The 23281-nt window shown below is 46.5% G+C and overlaps 1 pseudogene; it reads left to right on the top strand.

The window, feature by feature from the left end:
* The first annotated feature begins 2179 nt into the window (after positions 1-2179).
* LOC136118877 (small ribosomal subunit protein uS10-like) lies at positions 2180-2546 on the top strand (annotated as a pseudogene).
* Positions 2547-23281: the final 20735 nt, after the last annotated feature.

Genomic DNA, 23281 nt, shown 5'->3' on the forward strand with positions numbered 1-23281 from the left:
TCTGCTGATACTCTAGATTCATTTTGCCTTTTCTAGAATTTCATGTAAATGGAATCACAGCGTACTTTTCTGTGTCTGACTAAATTTATTTCTCATAATGTTTCTAAGATGCATCCATGTTGTTGAATGTGTCTGTAGTCTCGTCCTTTCTATTGCAGGTTAGTATTCCTTTACTGATATACCATAATTTATCTATTCACTGGTTGATGGACATTTGGGGTTGTTTCTAATTTTTAACTTTTACAGATTAAAGCTGCTATGAGCATTCACGTTCAAGTCTTTGCTTGGACATATGTTTTCATTCATCTTGGGTAAGTAACTAAAAGTTGAATTCTCAGTTATGTAGTAAATCTATGTTTAACTTTATAAGAAACCAGCAAACAATTTTCCAAAGTGGTTGAACATTTTGCATTCCCACCAGAAATGTATGCAAGTCCAACTCGTCCTCCTTCTCATTAGCACTTGGCATTGGCAGTCTTTTCCATTTTAGCCATTGTAATGATCATGAGATAGTACTTTGTGGTTTTAATTTGTATTTTCCTGGTAATTGGTGATATTATGCATCTTTTTGTGTGCTTATTGGCCATTTGTATGTCTTCTTTTGTCTGTTTGAATCTTTTGCCCATTTTTAAATTGGGTTGTCTTACTACTGAACTATAAGACTTTATGTATTCTTGATATAAGTCCTATGTCTGTGTGCATGTGTGTTTTCTCAGTGGTGTCTGTATTAGTTTCCTATTGATGCTGTAACTGGTTATCACAAACTTAGTGGCTAAAAACCACACAGATTTATTGTTTTCTAGTTCTGGAGGTCAATTTCACCTCCTTTGATGGCTAAAATCAAGGTGTTGGCAGGGCAGCATTCTTCTTGGAGGTTTGAGAGGAGAGTTGATTTACTTGTCTTTTCTAGTTTCTAGAGGCTGCATACACTATTTGGCTGGTGGCCCTGCATCATTGCAACCTCTACTTTCATCATCACATCTCCTCTCTGTCTCTGACCCTCCTGCCTCCCTCTTAAAAGGGTCTTTGTGATTATACTAGGCCCACTGGATAGCTCAGGAACATATCCCTATCTCAAGATTCGTAATTTAATCACATCTGTAAAGTCTCTATTACCATGTAAGGTAACATATTCACAGGTTCCAAGATTAGGACATGGACATTTTGGGGAGGCCAATATTCAATCTACCACTGTGTCTTTCAATGAACACAAGTTTTCGTCTGTATTAGGGTTCTCCAGAGAAACTGAACCTGTAGGAGATATATCTATATATTTATGGAAAGAGATTTATTATAAGGAATTGGCTCATGGGATTATGGAAGCTGACAAGTCCTAAGATCTGCAGAGTTGGCAAGCTAGAGACCCAGGAAGAGCTGATGTTTCATTTCAAGTCTGAAGGCAGGAAAAAGTCATTGTCCCAGCTCAAAGGCAGGAAAGCAGGAGGAATCCTTTCTTACTCAAGAGAGAGTCAGCTTTTTTGTTCTATTCAGGCCTTCAACTGATTGGATGAGGTCCACCAACATTAGGGAGGCTAATCTACTTCACTCAATCTGTTGATTTAGATGTTAATCGCATCCAAAAATATCCTCATAGAAACATGGAGAATACTGGTTGACCAACTGGGCACCCCGTGGCTCAGCCAAGTTGACACGTAAAATCAGCCATCACAAATCTATAGCCCATTTTGAATAAATTTCTGTAGGTGGTGTGAGGCAAGAAGAACCGAGGTTTTTGTTTTGTTTTGTTTTTTCCAAATGGATATCCAGCCATTTCAGCACCATCTGTTGAAAATATTATCCTTTCCACATTGAAAACCTTGGCACCTATGTAGAAAAGCAACTAAATGGGTCTACATTTGAACCCTCCATTCTGTTTCATTCATCAATACGCCTATCCTTATGCCAATATTTACTGCTGTAGCTTTTAAGTCTTAAAATCTGGTAGTATAGCTCTTCCAACTTTTTTCTTTTAAAACATATTTTGGTTTATTATGAGGCCTTTGCATTTCCATATAAATTTTAGAATATGTGTGTCAATTTCTATTTTTAAAAAGCCTGCTGGCTCTTGGAGGAAGACGCGGTCCCTGCAGCGGAGCCTCGGGCCACCGGCTCCTGCTCGTGACTCGCCGCTGTTCGCTCTGGCCGAGGAACAAGTCGGTCAGGAAGCCGCGCCGCAGCCATGGCTTTTAAAGATACCGGAAAGACTCCCGTGGAGGCCGAGGTGGCGATTCACGGCATTAGAATCACCCTCACCAGCCGCAGCGTGCAGTCTTTGGAGAAGGTATGTGCTGACCTGATCAGAAGTGCGAAGGAAAAGAATCTCAAAATGAAAGGACCGGTTCCGATGCCTACCAAGACTCCGAGAATATTCTCAGACTACAAGGAAAACTCCTTGTGGTGAAGGTTCTAAGACTTGCGATCGTTTCCAGATGAGGATCCACAAGCGACTCATCGACCTGCGCAGTCCTTCTGCGATTGTCAAGCAGATCACTTCCATCAGGACTGAGCCAGGAGTTGAGCTTGAAGGCACCATTGCAGATGCTTAAATCAACGTTTTTCATATATTGATAATCAGTTGTTAAAAAAAAAAAAAGCCTACTGGTGTTTTGATTGGAATTTCATTAAATCTATAGATCGATTTGGGGAGTATTGGCATCTTTAATATGAGTTCTTTTTTAAAGTAATATTCTAACTGTTAATAATCTGAGGGTCCTCATTGTTGATGCTATTCATAACAAATGATAATAAAAAGAAAAATAGCTCTAATTTACTGAACTCAGCCTTGTACAGGTACTCTCTCTATGTAATTTCACTTAATAATCCCAACCATCTTATGAGATAGGTATTATTATCCCCGTTTTTAAAAATTTATAGATGAGGACTGATTCTGAGAGGTGACGTAACTTGCCTGAGGTTGCAGTGTTAGCAAACAGCAGAGTTAGGATCTGAACCTATGGCTTCCTGACTCCAAAAATCCATCCCTTGTCTTCAAAAACACTATGGCTGTTTTATATTATATCTCTCGATCCCTACCTCCTCCTGTCCTGATTTCGCTCCCACCTAATTGACTCCTTAGTTAACATTTATTAAGCACCTACTATGGGTGCCTGGTGCTGGGCTAGGTGATTTATGCACAGTACTCATTAACTCCCTCAAAGAGATACACATTCGTACAGATCTATGGGCACTTGTGTGTATATACATGCCTCTTCCACAGAAGTCTCCCGTGACTGGAGTGAGGTTCTGCCCACCATCAACTGTGCCATAAAGGCAGGAAGCAGCTGAAGGGGGGCTCCTAGGCCTGGCTGCCTCCCCACAGCAAGCCCCAGGCCTCTGGGTTTCAGGAGCCTCTTGCGTAGCTGCCCTGTCTAGTTGCTCACTGCAGAAGGGCTTGCAGATTTCCACCTGCAGGTGAATGATTTGGTCCTTTTCTCTAACTCTCAATAAATAAGCAAACTTGCACAAACCAGCCAAGACGAATCACAGAGGACCCATCTCTAAGCGTGGGAAACCAGCGCTGCTATTTTTAGGTAACCCACTTGCTCTGCTACCTCACCCCTCTGTGGATAGATTCCTTCTGCTCGCACAAGGCTCGCTCCGAGGAAGCAGGTTTCCTGGACACTATTTCATTCCCGGCCACTCTGATGTATCTCCCTACCCCATCCGTCAGCCTACCCATGCCCAGGCCCTCAGGTCTGGATCTGCCTTTCAAAGGCCTAAGAGGGAGAACAGCAGTACCTGAACTCCAGTCACCGTCCATAGCAGTAGCAACTCCTCTGTACAAAGTCCCCACTCTTTCAATGTTAAGAGGGAACTTGCATGCACACAGGGTAAAATGGCATCCTGGGGGCACTGTCATCTTTGTGCCATACTTAGTTAGCAGAGAATACTTAGACACCCCAGTACTGGTGTCTGGTGCAACAGTAAAAATTAGGGAAACATTTAGAGGCAGGCCAGATGTGAGCCAAACAGAGTCCTTCAGGCATTTACTCCCTCACTCAGCAAACATTCATGGAACACTCATCACAAGGTCCCTGGTACAATATTAAGTTCAGGGAACGCAAAGGTGAACGTGGCATAGTCTTTGGCCTCAAGAAACTTGCTATCTAGTGCACAGGCTACAAAGAGCTACTTTAATGGCAGGAGGAGATTCCAAGAAAGAAAGAAAGAAACAACAGGGCAGAACAGGACTCACCAGGCAGGAGGTTCACCCAGAGAGCAGAGGGATATCCTGTGGTCCAACTCTGCTCACAGGGAAAGGGTGGAGGGTGGAGGATGGACCGGCCCAGGAGAGGGCATGGCCATGAGCTACTTTGCACCACAGCTTACTGTCCCATCTGCAGTGAGAGACTGTAAGCAAATAGGCAGACTCCACACGTGCACAATGTAGATGACTTGATGGTGCTGCCAGTGAAATGGGTTGGCCAACCTTCCTATTTGGTTCTCTAAAATCGGGAACTAAATGATGGCCTCAGACCTTGGGAAACATGGTGGTGCCCCTCCTGCAGGATATTTAAAGTTCCTGCATGTGACATACTGAAGAATATGCCTTGAGAACTTTAGGGCAGAATTGGGGAACTCAGGCAGACAAAAGACGACAATATATTTGTTGACTGTGCATTATCCACTGAGCAGTGATTAAGGGTAGGCAGGGCTGGAATCAGGACCACCTTGGGGGCAAAATTCAGTTTCACTACTTCTTACTTGCTGTGTGACTATGGGCAAGTTATTTAACCTCTCTGAGCCCCAATTTCCTTATGTATAAAAAGGGGCTAAAATACCTTCTCCCTAGTTATGAGAAACAATGAGGCAAATGAATGTTAATCTCCCATTCTCTGTGCCCCCCCACGCCCCTATCTCATACTTGTTGAATAAATGAACGAATGAAGTGCTACCGATACTTCAAAAAGCACCCATTGTCATTATTATCATCATTCAAATTCCCACCCAGGGCTTCCCTACTGTGCACGTTTTCAGAGCTTTTGTAGAACGCCAGGCAATACAAGCACAAGTGTAGCTCTCCGCCAAGGGCTGTCCGCTACTCAGAACATGGCTGTCTTCTGTCATCTCCCCTTTGGGCTTTGGACCCAGGTCTCCTTCCTAATTCCAGCCAACAGTTTTGCACAACGAGCAGAGAAGATCCTGGCCTGCACCTCCCTCTCTGTCTCTGTTCCTATACCCTCCTCCTCCCTCCTTTATTTTGGCCCAGGAACATGTCAACAGCAGTGGGAAGTAACCTAATTAGTAGTTAGTTGATAGACTGCCCACCCTCATGTCCCACTGGCAATCCAGCAGCCTGTTTCTGCAGACAGGAAAATATTTCCTTGCTAATTAATCTGAGCACAGGGATTTGAGTTTGGACCAAGGCAGGGAAATCCATCTCCACAAGTCTTGTTCAATTGCATCTGTTTCTCCAGCAACCATTTCCTTCCCTGCGACTCCCCCTGCTCCAGCCCAGCCCTCTCCCATTTCATCTTCTACCTTTATTAAGGCTGGTTACCCTGATGACTTTCCTGCCTGCCCCCCGTGGCCCCTCTCATGAAGAGGCTGCTTGCTCTCTGAGGACTTGCTTTGGGTTGATTTTCCTCCAGCACCGGGTGCTGCCCAAGGATAGGAGAGATCATGCCCCTCAGCTCGGGCTGGATGAGACTCCAACGGCCCCGTCTGTTCTGCTCCCAGGCCCCACCAGAATAGCACGCACCTCACTGCAGTGCCCCCTGCCCCCGCAATCCACACTGCCAAACAAATACAGACATCTACTGTCATTTTTAAATAAGGCTCAACTTCTGTCTCTGGGCCCTGCCCTGGTCCTCTGCAGAATCGTCTATTTGCATCCGAAGTGGTTCCTAAGAAAGGGTAACCGTACACATCATTCCACATATGTTTCCTCCCTAGTCTCTTCTGCTCGGTCCTGTTATGTCTCTAGGACACACGCTGGACACAGGCAGTGGGAGGGGGACACACGCTGGACACAGGCAGTGGGAGGGGGACTTGGGTGTGGATGGGAGTCCATGAAGGGAAGAAGGATCTTTCACAACACGGTGGTGATGAGCTCATTTCTGTCGGATGAGCTTGGACTCCAATGCGAGCGAGGTAAAAGCCGGATTGTTTTCCTGTTGAAGACAAGTCCTGCTAGCCTTTGAACCCTTGTTATTTACCACAGGAGGCCTCCTTGGCTTGGAAGCATTCTTGAGGATCCAATCAGAGATTCTTCTCACCTGTGCAGGGCCCCCTGACACCCTCTTTTTTTTTTTTTTTTTACAAAGGCCAGCTCTTTCCTCGCCACCAGCCACCTAAAGAATAAAGCTCCTCTAGGCCTAAAGGATATGTATTTCTCCTCTTTCCCTGGGACAGGGCTAAATCAGTCCTAAGGGAGAAGAAACAGTGTCCAGGTGGTGTTTGCGAGTCACTTCTGACCAGGACATTATTTTAAGCTCAGTCTGAATCTGTGACAACATGAGAAGCCGTCTGAGCTCGCTTGCCCGTCTCAGACAGGACTGAAGAACTGAGTGGCTCAGCCCTAAAGGGCTCCTCAGGTGCCAGGGAGCGAAGTGGTCAAGAACACAGGCTCTAGAATCCAGCAGCCTAGGTCCGAATCCTGGCTTGGCTATTACAAGTTGTATGGGTTATCTACTGCTGTGTAACAAATTCTCCTCAGACTCAGCAGCTGATTGGTTATGTGGGTCTGGGTCTGGGTCCTCTGACTCAGCGTCTCTCACAAGGCACAATCAAGGTGTGTCCAACCGGGTGCTGCAGTCACCTTAAGGTCCCACTGGGGAATGAGTCACCTTCAAACTCACTCCCAGCGTTGTTGGCAGGTTTTGGTTCCTCATGGGCTGTTGATCAGAGGCTGCCCTCCGCTCCCCGAAGCTTCTCCATACAGGAGCTCACTACCCGGCAGCTTGCTTCCGCAGAGCAAGTGACCTGAGAAAAGCTAGGAAGAGAGAGACTGGGCAAGACAGTTGTCACAGTCTTCTGGAACCTAATCTCTAAAGTGTCATCCCATCACTTCTGTCATACTCTGTTCACTAGAAGCAAGCCACTAGGTCCAGCCTGCCCCAAGGGCAGAGGATGACACATGGGTGTGAATGCCAGAGGTAGAGACCAGTGAGGGCATCTTAGAGGCTGCCCATCACATTAGCCATGTGACTCTGGCAAATTATCTAACCTCCCAGGTCCTCAGTTTCCTTATCTGTAAAATGAGAATGTTACTAATTAATAGCACGTAGTTTATGGTGATATTATATTGATTAAATGCGGGTAAAGTACTTAGAATATGCTAATATGTGTCCAATACACATTAGCAGTTAGAAGGATTAGAGGACAGGAGAAATACCAGAAAGTGGTTCTGAAATCCTAGCATGCACCCATCAAACCAAGCACCTGCCTGCTTTCTGCAGCTGCAGTTGCCAGTCCAGTACTACAGAGGGGGAGGGGAGGAGGAGGCTGCAGGCCAACATGTTAGCAGGATGAGGATGCCAAGGGAGGGGAAAGAACTTGGCAAACAGGGCCAATCCTGGAGCCCAGGTCTTTGTCTCCTAAAGGGAGACAAAGGTTTATCTCCTCTGTGGCACCTACATATATTGGGCCTTTCCTACATACAAGGAACTGTGCACCCTGCATGCATTATCTCACTTGGCTTGGAAGGAGAGAGCCAAGTTCCCGAAACTGTGCACCCTGCATGCATTATCTCACTTAATCTTCATAACGCCCCTGTGAAGTAGGTACTGTTACTACCCTCAGTGTACAGATTGTGTACACTCCTACAGGGAGGATTGTAAATTGGGGATTTAGAGATTGAAAATTGAAGCTCAGAGAGGTTAAGAAACTTGCCTGGGGTCACACAGCTCCAAAGTGGCAGAGTGAGGAGTCAGAATCAAGGTCTGCCTGATTCAGTATCCACTGGGCTAGCAGACAGGGATCAGGCAGAGAACAAAGAACATACTCATAGCATCACCATTCTTTCATACTTTGAATCCCACTCCATGGCCTCCCCTGATCTGCACAAGCTGTTATGCAGCCTCCCCTCCCCCACCCCTGCAACCCAAATGTGGCTCTTAATAGGGTCCTGCTCCAGACTACCTGACTCAGCCTGCTTGGCCCTGCACACCACCAATCTCAGCATCATTCTTAGACCCTATCCTGCTCCTTTAGATTTCTCAGCTGGTCCAACCTGATTCCACGTGCTTCCCAAAGTCACCTTTCTTCTCCACTCTCATATTAGCCTCTTTCTTCAGATTGTGTTCATCTATCTTGAGCTCACAAGCCACCCTTGCTGACCCCTGATTCTTCCAACATCACTTGGTCGCTCTCTCCCACCAACCACTGCATCCAGACCCCTCATCACACAGTCACCATGCCAGGCCAGAGAGATGCCCACTGCCCTGAAAGCGGCCCTCCTGGAAGAGGGGGAGTTTTCCCTGCTCATCACCAAGACAGAAGAGAAGGCCAAAGCCCCAGAGGAAGGACAAGAGAATGATGAAGCCCGAGGTGTTGATTCGAGGGGAGAGAGTGTGCTCCAGGGGGGCTATAAATTCCCTTCTAATTCCAAATAATTCCGATTACATGGATGAGTAGTTTTCAATCAGGAAGATAATCTCAGAGATAGATGGCAGGATAATTGTTCGTAGCGCCGACGTAAATATTGTGTCGTTTCTATTAATCTCCGCGAATCGGCTGTCAGAGGTGTCACTCATTCATCACGACAAATTAAAAATAAAATTTTAAGAGAGAAAATCATGCCTGGGGATAGGGTGGAAGAGGCTGGGGTTACTGCGGGAACTGGGAATAAGAGGGGGAGGTGTAGCCAGCAAGCTGTTGCCAGAAATAAATTTGGCTTACCTATTTAATATATTTATTTATGAAAGCAAATGGTAACGAGGGCTGTAGATCTCTATTAACCTCCCTGTAGGGTGTGCACACATGTGAGCCTATGCGTGGTGTGTATACGCGTGGGGGGCCGCCCTGCTAACATTGCCTGGAGGTGAGCCAGATCCTCAGACCCACCTGGACAGAGCATGTACATCCCAGAGGCAGGTCACCTGTGTTCCGCACACCCCAGCCTCACTCAGCCAACAAGGGGTGGTGGGGCAGGGGGTGGATCTGGGCAGTGAGACCCCCATTCATAGCAAAGATTAGCCTTTGAGAGAAGCAGTAATCAGACCCAAGCTGGCGTTCCCGAAACCGGCTGGTGATTTTCCGTAACACTGTTGTCTTGCAGGGTTACTCAGGCACCTAGGAGCATAAATTCAGAGTAAAGACTCTTTAGAGAGATACCTGAGAGGTAAGAATACAAGCTCATTCCTTTGTCTCTCTCCTATTTAAATTCCTCAAGGTATGGGGTCCCTCCAGGAGAAGTTACACATCTCCCAGAACCCTCACCCCTACACCATACCTAACCATCCATAGTGGCAGATGTACTGAGACATCACCGGAATTTAGCCCCTGTAATGAAGCAAATTCTCCAGCATCACAGTGGGATACTAAGCTCTATTCTTGGCATATGTATCCGTTTATATCAATCATACACTTGTATACACTTCCAAAATAAATTTGAGAATACCTACCAAAATGCACACGATGCCAGCGTGTAAAGTCCAAGGGAGCAAGTCCATTGGCCCCAACGCTGAGCCTACTGTCTGGCACACAAAGTGCATTCAGTCCACCTGTTTTTTTAACGAGTGAGTGAGTGGATCAATGGATGGAAATCAGAGTGAAATTAAAATAAGGTGGCATCGTAAAGTCAGGAATAAATTTAGTGCCCAGAAATATATACCAGAACGTTCCACACAACTTCTTGAGCTGGACAGAAGATGTGGAGTTAAGTTTCCTAGAGGCAAAGCAAAGGAGGAAGCTTCCTTCATTATAACATTCACAATGTTCCTAAGATGGTGTTCCTGGGCTGTTCGACAAAAGCACAACTAAGATCTGGGGGAGGGCACCTTGCCATAAAGAAATAGCAAGCTCCTGTAGGTCTTTTCTCTTGGCTTCATGGGTTTCCTCAGAGAGGACTCTGCCACTCTCCAGTTTGGGTTATATAATAAATCTGACTGCTTGAGATCCGGGAGCCGGATGGGGAAGGGCTAGAGGGGGTTAACCCTCAGTGTGCAGACTTGCACTTAATGCTCCTGCTGTCTACTGGGGATCCCTGCCCTCGGGGTGCCCAGAAGCGCAAGTCCAGGGTCCTTCTGGCTCAGTTTCTCTAGAAAATAAACCTCTCTTCTTTTGCTGGAGTGGGATAGAAAAATCAGTTGTCCATGTGTGGAGGAGGGTAGGGGGTGGTCTAAAGGCTACTTTTACAAATTTAAACCGGTCCCTCTGTTTTTGGTACCATCTGTCCCCTCACTTTCCAAATACTACCTGGCGCCTCTGACACCTAAGCCTTTCTGGGATTTGGCTTAGCCTGCCTCCGGGCTCCTCTCTCACCTCACCCTACCTCCACCCCGTCCTGACTAAGGCTTCAGCTTTCCCGGAAGTGGCCGGTACCCACTTGTTTATTCATTTTCCAACTTCCAAAATGTAATTGCTGTCATCTCCTTCTTGTTCTCTTTATCCTCATGGGTTCATGCCTTTCGAAAATCCATTTCCTATACTTTTAGCTGGGTTTGGGGAAGGAATGGTAATAAATGCATGTGCTTCCATCTGCTGTACTTAATCTCAACAGCCTTTTTATAACAAATAAGCTTGTGTTTTTCCTACAACCAATGTGGCAGAGACAAGACCGTGAGTTCACCAGCCTGTTTTCTCTTCAGGGGCACTTGGGGAGATGACATTTTCCAGAACCCCTTTTAGTTTGGGATCACGTAGCTGAATTTTCAGGGAAGAGAATGTAAGTATCAATTAATTCTGCTCACTGGTTCCCTTCCGCTCAGCTGCTTCATCCTCAAGAACGAGAGAAAAGAAATCAGAGACAGCTGAGGAGTCAGGTGGAAGCAGCTTTGATTCCTGAGTCTCTTTGTGAGAGGACCACCTGACCCACATCAGACTGCAAGGTGAACAAAAAGTCAACCTTTGTTGTGTTAAACCCCTGAGGATTCAGGGTTTATTTGTTGTTGCATCATGGCCTGGAATAGCCTGACTAATACAATGGCTTTTTATAGCACACTTGAGTGAAAAACAGTGGCATACTCCCAAGAGGTGGTTGTACAGGGGAGCCAAAGCCATGCAGTTGAAGTAGCCATACGGTTCTTGGGTAGCTCTGGCTTGATGCAGGGTTGTAGTCTGGAGTATCTGGAGAAACGACTACACTGTAAGCGCTCTAAACAGTCTCCATGTGAATTACATTTTGAAATCAAAAAAATTTTTTAATTTATTTATTTTATTTTTGGCTGTGTTGGGTCTTTGCTGGCTCAGTAGTTATAGCTCACGGGCTCTAGAGCGCAGGCTCAGTAGCTGTGGCGCACGGGCTTAGTTGCTCTGCGGCATGTGGGATCTTCCCAGACCAGGGCTCGAACCCATGTCCCCTGCATTGGCAGGCGGATTCTTAAACACTGCACCACCAGGGAAGCCCCTGAAATCAAATTTTTTATAAGAGTTAAATCTTTAAAGTTATATTCCTTATCAAGAATTTATAATGCAGATATTGTGTTTCCAGTGAAATGCTGAAACATATGCTTTGAAAACGAGCCAGGTGGGAGGTGGGATTAACATTCTCTTATGAAAATGAAGTTGCTAACCAGTACTCAGGCCTGAAGAGGAGGACAGCTTTGGAGCCCCTGAAAAATAGCAGACTAAGGGGATCCATCAAACAGGGCCAAAGAGTTCCCCAAATAACAGTTCTAAAAGTACTCCAAGGGACTTACCTGGTGGCGCAGTGGTTAAGAATCCGCCTGCCAATGCAGGGGACACGGGTTCGAGCCCTGGTCCGGGAAGATCCCACATGCCGCGGAGCAACTAAGTCCGTGTGCCACAACTACTGAGCCTGCGCTCTAGAGCCCGCGAGCCACAACTACTGAAGCCCGCATGCCTAGAGCCTGTGCTCCGCAACAAGAGAAGCCACCACAATGAGAAGCCCACGCACCACAACGAAGAGTAGCCCCCCCTCGCTGCAACTAGAGAAAGCCTGCACGCAGCAACAAAGACCCAATGCAGCCAAAAATAAATTAAAAATAATAAAATTACTCCAAGACCTGCACAAGGAAGGTAGAAGGCCCAAGGTGGATGGTCAGAGTGGACATCTATGTTTTATCTGACTGTTGGTTATTTTCTCTTCCTCTGGTAAGAATCTCTTAATTTCCCTTTGAGGGACCTCCCCTCCTTCTTGTACCATCAACATGTGTTAGGTGGGGCTGACCTCGCCTACCTACGGACATGTGACCCCAGTCTGGCCAATCAGCATGCTGTATTCTCCAGGCCACACTGACTGGTTCAGGAGGCACAGGAGATCTAGGTACACTGAAGGAGGGTAAACCCTGGGGATTTTGCTGAAACTACTGGGGAAGAATTGTTGTTTCCCTGGGGTTGTTAAGTTGAATGAACGTGAGCCTGGGGTTGCTGCAAACTCTGCTGTCACCATGAGAGGGACAAGTTTCCTGGGAAGAAATCTAACCCAGAGGAAAGCCAAGCCAAGAGATTAGAGGGACCAGGATTGACTTCATTTGAGATCCTAGATCCAGACAAACTTAAATCCCATTCTATCTTTGGATCTGGGGTCTATATTTCCTTTCTTTCTTGGCCAGTCTGTGTTGTGTTTCCACACTTGCAATGAGAAGGGTTTTGACTCATAGAAAGATCTTTCAGCCCACCTGTTGCTCACAGTAAACTCCAAAGGCATTCCTGGATTCATAAATAGGAATGAAGAGCTGGAATAGGAAGGCACACTGGTCACCAACTGGATTTCCTTCGCTTTCACTTTGGTATAATTCACTCCCCTTGCTGTCAATATTGATATAAGACCTGCATTCCCATTATGCTTTTGGCTGGTGTGAGTTTTGGTTTTTTTTTAAACCAGTCTCCGTGGCGTTCAGAGAAACATTCAGGAATGTATATGGAGGCAGACCATTTAAAAAAATCTATCTAGTACAGGGAGAGCCCTCAAACACTATAATTTCACTGCTACCCATGATTCTTGGTATCTCTCCCTATATCTTTATAAATCAAATCATTAAAAAAAAATGGAGTGGTAGCAAAAGCTGCTATCATTTACTGAATGCTCATTTTAAATCAGGCCCCTTGGCTTTCACAGTGAGCCTATTGGGTCGGTATCATTATCTCCATTTTACAGATGGGGATACTCAGTAGTAAAGTACCTTCTCAAGGTCTGTCATCTAGTGAGTGACATAATTAGGATTTCTGAAACTGCTTCACCGAGGTATAATTTATATGCCATAAATTTACCCACTTTAAGTGTACAATCTAATGATTCCTAGTAAGTTTACGAAGCTGTGCAACCCTCTCTACTTAGTTTTAGAACATTTCCACCTCCTTAAAAAGATCACCTTTGTCCCCATTTGCAGTTTCTCCCTGTTCACGCCCCACCCCCTGTCTCCAGCCCCAGGCAACCACCCATCTTCTTTCTGTATCCAGACATTTGCCTTTTCTGGACTTTGGTTATAAATGAAATCACACAACTTAGGAGCTTCTGCCTCTGGCTTCTTTCGCGTAGCTAATGCTCTCAGTTCATCCATGTTGTGGCATGTGTCGGCCCTCTACTCCTGTATCGCTGAATTGTAGTCCACTGTACGGACGCGTCAGATGCTATTTATCCATTCTTCAGTTGATGGACATTTGGATTGTTTCCACTTTTGGGCTATTACGAATAATGCTGCTATGGACATTTGCATACATGTCTTTGTGTGGACAGGTGTTTTCATTCCTCTAGGAATGGAATTGCTGGATCATATTTGGGATTTGAGTTCCAAGTACGTCTGACCCCAAAGCTTTAACTCACTACCCTATACTCACTGTTTCTCTTCCCTTAAAATCAGTCTCTGGCAGCCCACACCCTTAACCAGGACATTCCCTTCCTCTCATCGCCCAGACCCTACAGCCGGAGCAATTCTTTCCACCGGGTGAGACACTGAGAAGGCATACTCTGATGGTGGGACCACGGAAGAAAACAGCCCTCTTCAAAGGCACAGGCAGAGAGAAGTGTTGCAGCTGAGGGACCCGTGACCCCCACTCCCTTCATCCTCGAGGGCAGGGGCTGCATCACACTCGTGGGGTGTTTCAGCACAGCTGCATGTGTCCTCTGGCCACACCTGCCCCCCATCGCTGGTCAACAGGCCGTGTGACGCCTGGCTCCTCTCTCCGCCTTGCTCCCTCCATGCTTTCCAAACTGAAGTGACACTTGGAGGCTGTGTGTGTATGTGTTGAGGGTGGGGTGGGGGAGGGACGAATGGAGGGCTGACAGACACCTGCTGTCAAGGGCTGTCAAAACAACGCTGACCATAGGCAGTGCTCCCCGGGTCAGGTTCAGGACTAACACTGCTGCTTTCTGCACACGGTGACCAGCTCTCAATGGAGTCTTGGATGAGCAGCCCAGCATTTGTCATCATGTTGTCTGGCTGCGGGGAGGATCCAGGGACTATAGGCACTGGGGTGGCAGGTGGGTGAGAGAAAATAGCAGGGATGCTTTCGGGGTGGGGGAGGTATGGAAGAGAATGGTTTGTCTTCCCCACCATACTGTAAGCCTCCTGAGGGCAGGGACTGCTTGCCAAACCCATGGGGACCGCATGGTACCTGGCACAGAGCAGGTGCTTCATAAATATTTGTGGGATGAAGGAATGGGTGAGGTGTTTGGATACCTTCAGTGAGGCAGGTTTGAGGAAGTTCAACAGAGGAGGTGGTTACCAGCCAAATAATCACGGCCACGCTCCGGTTAGCTGGGGATGTCCTAGCCTCGGGATAGGGTGGCTCTTCAGAACACACAAAACATGGGAAGTAGGGGTGGAGGGATCAGCCACTTCTGCTCACAGACCCCCCCAAGGTGACAGGAGTGCAGCCTCGGCCACCAACGAATGCCGGCCTAGAGGCTCTGCCGGGGCTGTTTGCATAGAGAAAGGGGCCTCGTGGCTTGAGTACCTAGCAGCGCTCACCTGTCCTCCCTCCTCCCTCTTCTCCTTTCCTTGACAAGCAGCAGCTGGACCCTCTGCATAGGCGCAGCCACACTGTGGCAGGAGGAGGCTCCGTGCCCTCTCGTGCCATCAGGAAAGATCTGCCTTGAGAACCTGAGAGCTGAGGGCAGCTAGGACATGTTAAAGACCATGAAGAGTCATCAAAACGCAGAGGTGACAAGGGTCTCTTATCGTGTGGCTGATGTGGCAGTTTTGAATATCCTTCCCTCCCACTGATTCCAGATCTCAGATGTGTGGCAATGTTCTAGGACTTCCTTTTAAACTTCTAGCCATACACGAGTCCATCTGAATAAGACCATACAGCAACTTAGATGGCCTCTCTGAGCCTCAGTTTCTTCATATGTAAATGGGAATAATAATACCGACCACACTCAGTTGTGGTGAGGGTTAAACGAGTTGACAGAGGTGAAGTGCCAGGAATGATGCCCAACTAATATTAGCACCTTCCTTCTCCTGCCCTACAAGGCTGACTTTCTTTCTTTAGGAACTGAGAACCCACTGCTCACCCTACACTCATCCCCAACCCTACCAGATTGTCACCCCACCATAGAATGTATAATGCATTCTTCTTGGTGTCTGTATCCCTCCAAAAACTTAGTCTTGAGTCCTTCTGGAATCTTCCCCCACGGTTAATATCAGGTGACAATGTGGCTTGCAACTGCAATGCTTGTGACTCCTTGATACTAAAGCTATAAATCAAAACCTCAACTGTCCCCAAGAGCATCCTCCCATCAGTCTTGATCACCACCACGTTTGTTACTTTTTCCACAGTTTCTCAGGCACATTTCACTCTGCTATGCTAACAGTCATTAATGTGAGGAATAAATCCTCTGGACGTTGGCAGGCAGCTCTCCCAGAACTAAAATCGTATCTCGTCAGGTGATTCTGCATTTTTAAAACAACAATGAATGTTTCTCCAAATACCAAAGTGGAAAAGACTGAGGCATTGTGCCCTGTTCTGTGTGAGGGTCTTTGTCACTCCATTAATTTAAGAGAAGACTTGGCTTAACAGGCTCCTGCATTTTTAACGCTTGGTTTACCAAGTGACGAGGACTCCTGGCAATAAATCTTCCATTCCTCAGAACTGACCTAAATATGGGATTCATCATTTCGTTGGCTGTCCAGCATATAATCCCCCTTCCTGTTACCATCCCAATATGGGAAATCCCCACTAGATGCGTTCTTGGGAAAGAGGCATCTTCATAATGGGGAACTGTCCATGTGGTGACATCGTGGGGGTGGGGGGGGCCTGCCCATCATTAAGGAAGCTCAATCCTGACTCTTTTGGCCCATCCCCAAAGGTGGGCAAGAACATGAGTTCAAATTGGCCAACTGGACACTCTCTCCCTGCAGTGATTCAAGGATGTGGGACAGTTGGAGGCCATATTTATCTCAGCAGTCACTGCAGGGCACGGACCAGCCAGTTCCTGCTCAGGTGGCCTTGGCTTTTGTTCCTGCTGCACAGTCCTTAAAAACAGCCCCCCAGGGGCTTCCCTGGTGGCGCAGTGGTTGAGAGTCCGCCTGCCGATGCAGGGGACGCGGGTTCGTGCCCCGGTCTGGGAAGATCCCACACGCCGCGGAGCGGCTGGGCCCGTGAGCCATGGCCGCTGAGCCTGCGCGTCCGGAGCCTGTCCTCCGCAACGGGAGAGGCCACAACAGTGAGAGGCCCGCGTAACGCATAAAAAAAAAAAAAAAAAAAAAAAACAGCCCCCTGCCCTTGGTTCCTGACATTCCCAAGCCTGGCTCTCCTGTCTCCTAACAAGTTTGTGAGCCCCTGATATCCCTTTAGAAAATTTCCTTTTACCCATAAGAGAGCCAGAGCCAATTCTGTTGCTTGCAACCAAGAATCCTGCCTGATACAATCTGCATTATAATAGCTACCATTTATTTAGCACCTTCTGAATGTGGAATATTGTTCACCATGTGGTTTGACTACAGCCGTCTTTGTATGAATTACAAGACACCACCTCTGGGCAGGAAAACTTGAGAAGTTCCTCCCTCTGTCAGACAAATTACCAAAGATGCCCCTTCCTCCGTGGTGACACGGAGACACAGGGCTCGACAGCAGAGCATGCGCTGGTCCCTTTGGGCTTGAGCAACCTGCATGGTCATACTTGGCAGCCTTGATGTAATTCCTATAACTATTCCTCAAGATAGTTGTTTTCAACAGTTTCTAGGAAACCAAGGCTCAGAGACATTAGGTAATTGCTCTTTCCACTCAGCTAATAAGTGGCAGGGCCAGGAGACAGACCAAAAGCTTGCCAATTATACAACATCCCCTGCCTGCAGCAAGAGAAGTGGACACGTGGAGACGGACCTAACCGTTGGAGTTAGAGAACTAAGAATGGACAGGAAATGAAGCCAAGGAAAGACGATTTTAGGGTGAGAACCAGCCCTTCTACTCAGCAGCAACCAGCTGAACAATGCCCACAAGCATTTGTTTAGGGCTGTCTGCTCGGCACCACCGGAGTGGGGACGGGACGTAAGTACCCTGCACGCGCTGAAGTTTATCAGAAAAGACAGCAAAGCCGTGAGTGGGTGAGATTCCATCTCCCCGCTGCTTCTCTTTCCACTAGAAGCCAGAGTAAAGGTACATAAAGTACAACTTCCCTCTGACCCAGCACTTCCGCACCTAGGTATTTTCCCAAAAGAAATGAAAACACGTTATCTCTAAAAAGATTTTGACACAAATATGCATAGCACGTTGTTCACAAAAACCCCAAACCAGAAACAACCCAAATGTTCGCCAACTAAAACTGGATAAACAAATTATGGTATACCCATACAATGGAATTCCGTTCGGCAATAAAAAGGGAGAAACTGCTGATACGTGCAACAAATTGAATGAGTCGCGTAAGTGTGAGGTGAGTGATAGCAGCCAGACGTGAAAGATTCCACAGCGCGTGATTCCGTGTAACTGAAATCCAAGACCAGACCAAACTAACCAATGGTGATAGAAGTCAGAACATCAGTTTTCTATGGTGGGGTGGGGGCAGGGGAATGAGAGAACTTTCCGGAATGGTGGAAATGTTCTATATCATGTCAGTTTCCTAGGTGTACACATTGTCATAATCCGTGGAGCTGAGCTTGCGATCTGCTCATTTTATCATATGTAAATTATACTTGAATTGTCTTTTCAAATGTCAGTTAAAAAGAAAAAAAGAATAGAGGTCAGAAGCTGTTCCTCTCTGGGGCTTAGAATGCCACGTATCTCCCCTCCCCTACAGGTGTGGCCATCCTACAGGTGACACCTGGCAGGCACCCCACCCCCACCTGCTCTCCACCCCCAGGCGGGTCCACTTATCCTCAGCCTCCAGCCTTATCACTCCTTCCCCCAGCTGGTGATGGAATTATCTCCACAGGCTTCTAGCTGGGAAGAAAGGCACTAAAGAAACCTCTCAACATCTGAAGGAACTCCTCGGCTTTGGTTACAGCGGTCCTGTTTAAGCCACCCATCCATCTGAGCCACCGCGCAGACAGACACAGCCTCAGAGGCGGAAGTGATAGCTCAGGTCTTCTGGTCCAGGGAGCTCCTCTGGGAAAGAGAAAGACCCAAACTGAAGAAGAAAGCCCAAACTGAAGAAGAAAGATGAAATTCCAACCACCTGCCGAGATGCCCTTGATGACGTGCTGGGAATCTAAGTGGGGGAGAAAGCTCCTCTTTTCTGAGAGGCTTTGTAGTGTGAGAGAAAAAGCATGCACTCTGAGTCAGAGATGTGGGTTCAGATCCCAGCTGTGCCACTTACCAAGAGTGTGACTGGGAATGATGCACACTTAGAATCCTCCCTATGAAACCCCTACCCCTCCTCACCCTGAGCTAAGCACATGGTATGTGAGGATCCTTCCAACCTTCCTGCTGTGTTTCCACAGGCACATAATAACATATGTGTGCAGAGGGGACCTGTGTGCGCATGAACAGGCAAAGTCCTCATCTTTCTTTGCATCTCAGGTTAAATGTCAGTTCCTCAGTGAGGCCTTCTCAGACCTCTTGCAAACCAAACTAAACACCCTTTCCAAATTCTTTCTTAAGCACTTATCCCAGATTATTATTATATACTTATTTGGGTTCACTTCTCTCATGTCTCCCTTGCCCCCAGGCTACTATTTTCATGAAGGCAGAGACTACACCTGCTCTCTTTACCCACTACTTTCAGTAAATACACAACAGTGCAGGGCACATAGTGAGTGTTCAGTACATCTTGTGAATGAACAAATTCAGATCCACAGTAAAGATGGTTTGAAATTTATTCTCCCCAGAACGTGGAATGTGACAAAGTCTGGTATGTAGCTACATACTGCAAAAGATATGAGATGTTTCTGCACAAAGACATGTGTTCATAGAGGTTATCATTAAAGTGAAACCCAAAAAATTTTATTCCTGGGTTGGGATCCAGCCATAAACTAGCATCTGGCAAAAGCATCATTTTTCATTCTAACAACCTGCGCCTGTAAGTGGCATGTGCCCATAACAGAGCATACGCCTTTTCACTTTTAGAAGCTCAGTAAATCATCTGTGATATCTTTAATGGAGACGAAATTAAATTAAAACTATCAGCTTTTATTTTTTATGCAGTTCACATTTTCAGCATTTATTTTAGGGTAGTTCAAGATCTGTAAAATGAAGTGCTTTGAAATGGTCTGGGGTTAATTTCAGGGTTAATTTCCATATTAATTTAAACTACAAACGTGATTAAGAAGTAAATCTATCGCCAAAATAATATATATATGTGTGTGTGTGTGTGTGTGTGTGTGTGCACTCTGAAATCACAGGTGCGTTTGGGATTATCAGAGGGTATAGATTTCCAAGGCAAAGGAGCCCTCAGTTAATAAGAGGGGATAAAAATTTCTCCACTAGTTAAATTTTTATGGAGGTCAGCTTTTGAAGTTTCATGTCACCCTATTAATCAACAACTTCCCTTTCTTAAAATTGTTCCCTATGACTCACTTCTTCTGAGAAGCCTGTTCTAAGCCCTCTTCAAGGAAAGCAAACTCAGATGTAACGCTGACTGCCTGCCTGTGAGCTCTCCCCTAAAGGAGACAAAACTGTAACTCTGAGTTGAGTTTGCAGGAATATTCTGAACAAGGAGCCAGCTCACCTTTGCTTATCACGGTCTTTGCTCTGGGCTGGGCAGCCCCTGTCCGGCCCGGCTTCTCAGGAACACCTGACATTTTTATTTCTGAGCATATACAGTGAGTGGGACATTGAGCTGAGAGATTATGGTAGATCATCTCAACTCTATAAGGTCAACCTCTTTTTCTCCCCATCTTACACATAAAGAAACTGAAGCCCAGAGAGGTTAAATAACTTGCCCAAGGTCACACAGCAACTAAGTGGCAGAGCCAGGCAGACCACCTCTGGACTGCTCTCTGAATCTCTCCACTCTGTTGCAGTGAGCCAAGCAATCTCTAATTCAATATTCTAGTGTTTGAAAGTCTGCAAAGCCATCTACAAAGAAGAAGAACAAAGGGGAAGATCTGAAGGATACTGATAGACCCACCCTCACTCAAAGAGCAAAGCTCAAGTCTTGGAGGGGAGAAATGGGAGACAACAGGCGGGTGTCCCGCGCGCCTGGCAAAGCCGTGGGAAATGAGCTGTACCAGTCCCACCCGCCAACCTGCTCCTGTGTATACCTCCAAGTTCTCTCCTCCCCGCCCCCCTCACCATCTCACCCAGAATTCCTTGCTCACACACCCTCTGTTCCCAGCCTGGAGCTGTAGCTGCCTCCACCCCAGGCCTGAGGCTGAACGCACTTTGCAGCACGTCCAATGTGCAACCAACTACCATCAGCCTCTGGCCTCTATCATCTCTTGAGCGCCTATGATTTCTTACAGCTGGGCCAGTTGTGGAGGAAGCTGGAAGCTAAGTCCCTGCCCAGAAAAAGTTGAGAGAGGTGGCATAGTAGAGCAGTTTGGAGTCAGAGAGATTGGTACTTAAATCTAGCTCTCAACTTACCAGCTACTTGACTTGACTTACCCTCCCTGAGCATCCATTTCTCTGTTATGAACATGAGAATAAACAAAACCTCCCTCTTGGGGTTAATGTGTGGATCAAAATAAGATGAACAGTAAAGCCGTGGGGATGGATATTTCTTGCTTTCTTACTCTGCACCCTGTTGTCCTTCTTCTATAACGAAGTCTTGACTTTTCTACAGGGAACCCCTGTCCCCCTCAGTCTATGTGGTTTCATCAGGCTGACTCTACCTTTTGTGTGTGTGAGTGGGGGTGAGGGTATGCCAAGGTCAGTCGAATTAGAATCTCAGTGATTGGCGAAGAGATGGGCACATGACTAGTCAGTGTCAATGAGAACTGGCCCCAGGACTTTTCCTGGTACCACTGGGTTAGAAGCTTTCTTTTCCCTAGAGTTGCTGAGTTGGCAGAAGACAAGCTGAGAGCTGTGACAGCCATCTTGCCACAGTGGAAAGGAAGCTTTTTGAGAATGATTTCAAGCCAGAAAACATGGAGATGAGGGAGGGAGTGAGGGCACAGTGTTCCAAACAACATGGGGTACCTGGTTCCAGCTCTAACAATTTGATCAACCACAGCTTTTCAGATATTGGAGGTGATAAATTCTCTCTTTCACTTTATCCACCATGAGTTGGCCACTGTTACGGGCTGAAATGTGTCCCTCCCAAATTCATATGTTGAAGCCCTAACCCCCAGTACCTCAGACTGTGACTGGATTTGGAGATAGGACCTTTAAAGAGGTGATTAAGTTAAAATGGGACTTTGAGTGAAACTTAATCCAATCTGACTGGTGTCCTTATAAGAAGAGGAAATTGGACATACAGAGAGACACCACAGTCATCTGCAAACAAAGGAAAGGCCGGGTGAGGACACAGCATGTAGGTGGCCATCTGCAAGCCAAGGAGAGAGGTCTCAGAAGAAACCAAACCTGCTGACAGCTCGATCTTAGACTTATAGCCTCCAGAACCGTGAGGAATAAATGTCTGTGGCTTTAATCATCAGTCTGTGGTATTTTGTTATTGCAGCTGTGATGGTTAATTTTATGTGTCAGTTTGACTGTCATAAGGGATGTCCAGATAACTGGTAAGGCATAATGTCTGGGTGTGTCTGGGAAGGCGTTTCTGGAGGAGATTAACATTCAATTCAGTAAACAGAGTAAAGAGATCCATCCTCTCCAGTGTGGGTGGCATCGTCCAATCTGTTGGGGGCCTGCATGGAACACAAAAGTAAAGGAAGGTGAATTCTCTCTCTTCTTGAAAGAAGAATGTCCATCATTTTCTGGCCTCAGACAATCATAGTTCCTAGTTCTCGGACCTTTGGACTCCAGGACTTTGACCCAGGACTGGGAGTTAAACCCCCAGTTTTCCTGGTTCTCCAGCTTGCAAATGGCAGATTGTGGGACTTCTCAACTCCATAACAGCCTGAGCCAGTTCTTATAATAAATATCCTCTTATCTATCTATCTATCTATCCATCCATCCTATTGGTTTTGTTTCCCTGGGGAACCCTAATACAGTAGCCGTAGCAAACTAATGCAGCCACCAAGAGAATCTTGACTAATAGGGCTTTCCTTTTGTGCAATCTATGGGGAAAACCATAAGTAGCAACTTTTCAATACTGGATAAAGATACATGAAGAGTTTCAGAGATGGGAGAGCACAGGGTGCTGAAAGAGTCAGAAAGGGCTTGAGTTGAGGGAAAGATGAAACTGGGATTGGGCTTTAAAGAATTCATAGACTAGGATAGAGGAGAAGATAAAGACATTTGTGTAAAAGGAACAACTCAGCTAGGAATGAGCATTTTCTGTATAGGAGATAAGATAATTAAGTAAACCAGAGAATAGTTGGGAGAGAAGAGGAAGATTGGGCACTTAGGGGTTAGATTATAGAGGGTTTTAAGGTCCAGTCTGAGGAGTTTGGAATGTATATTGTAAATGACAAGAGTCTGCTGTTGGCCTTGAGGCAGAGGGGTGACAGTTTGAAAGTGGTGTTTGAGGAAGCTTAGCTGCCCACAGGGACAGGGAGAGACCAGAGTCCAGGAAGCCATCTCTGGAATATGGATCCCTTCCACCATCCCACTGGGAGATGGATAGAGAAGGAGGCAACCCAGCAGTTTGCTTGACAAGGCCCAGTTCCAGGCAAAGGAGTCTCTGTGGGTGGCAAGGAAAGCTTTGGGTTTAGATTTGATGAAAGCTTCAGCCTGCAAATGCTCTCTACAGTTCCCACAGATAAGCCTCTGCCTCTCT

The sequence above is a fragment of the Phocoena phocoena genome, chromosome 2 (assembly GCF_963924675.1).
Source record: "Phocoena phocoena chromosome 2, mPhoPho1.1, whole genome shotgun sequence".
NCBI classification, from domain to species: Eukaryota; Metazoa; Chordata; class Mammalia; order Artiodactyla; family Phocoenidae; genus Phocoena; species Phocoena phocoena.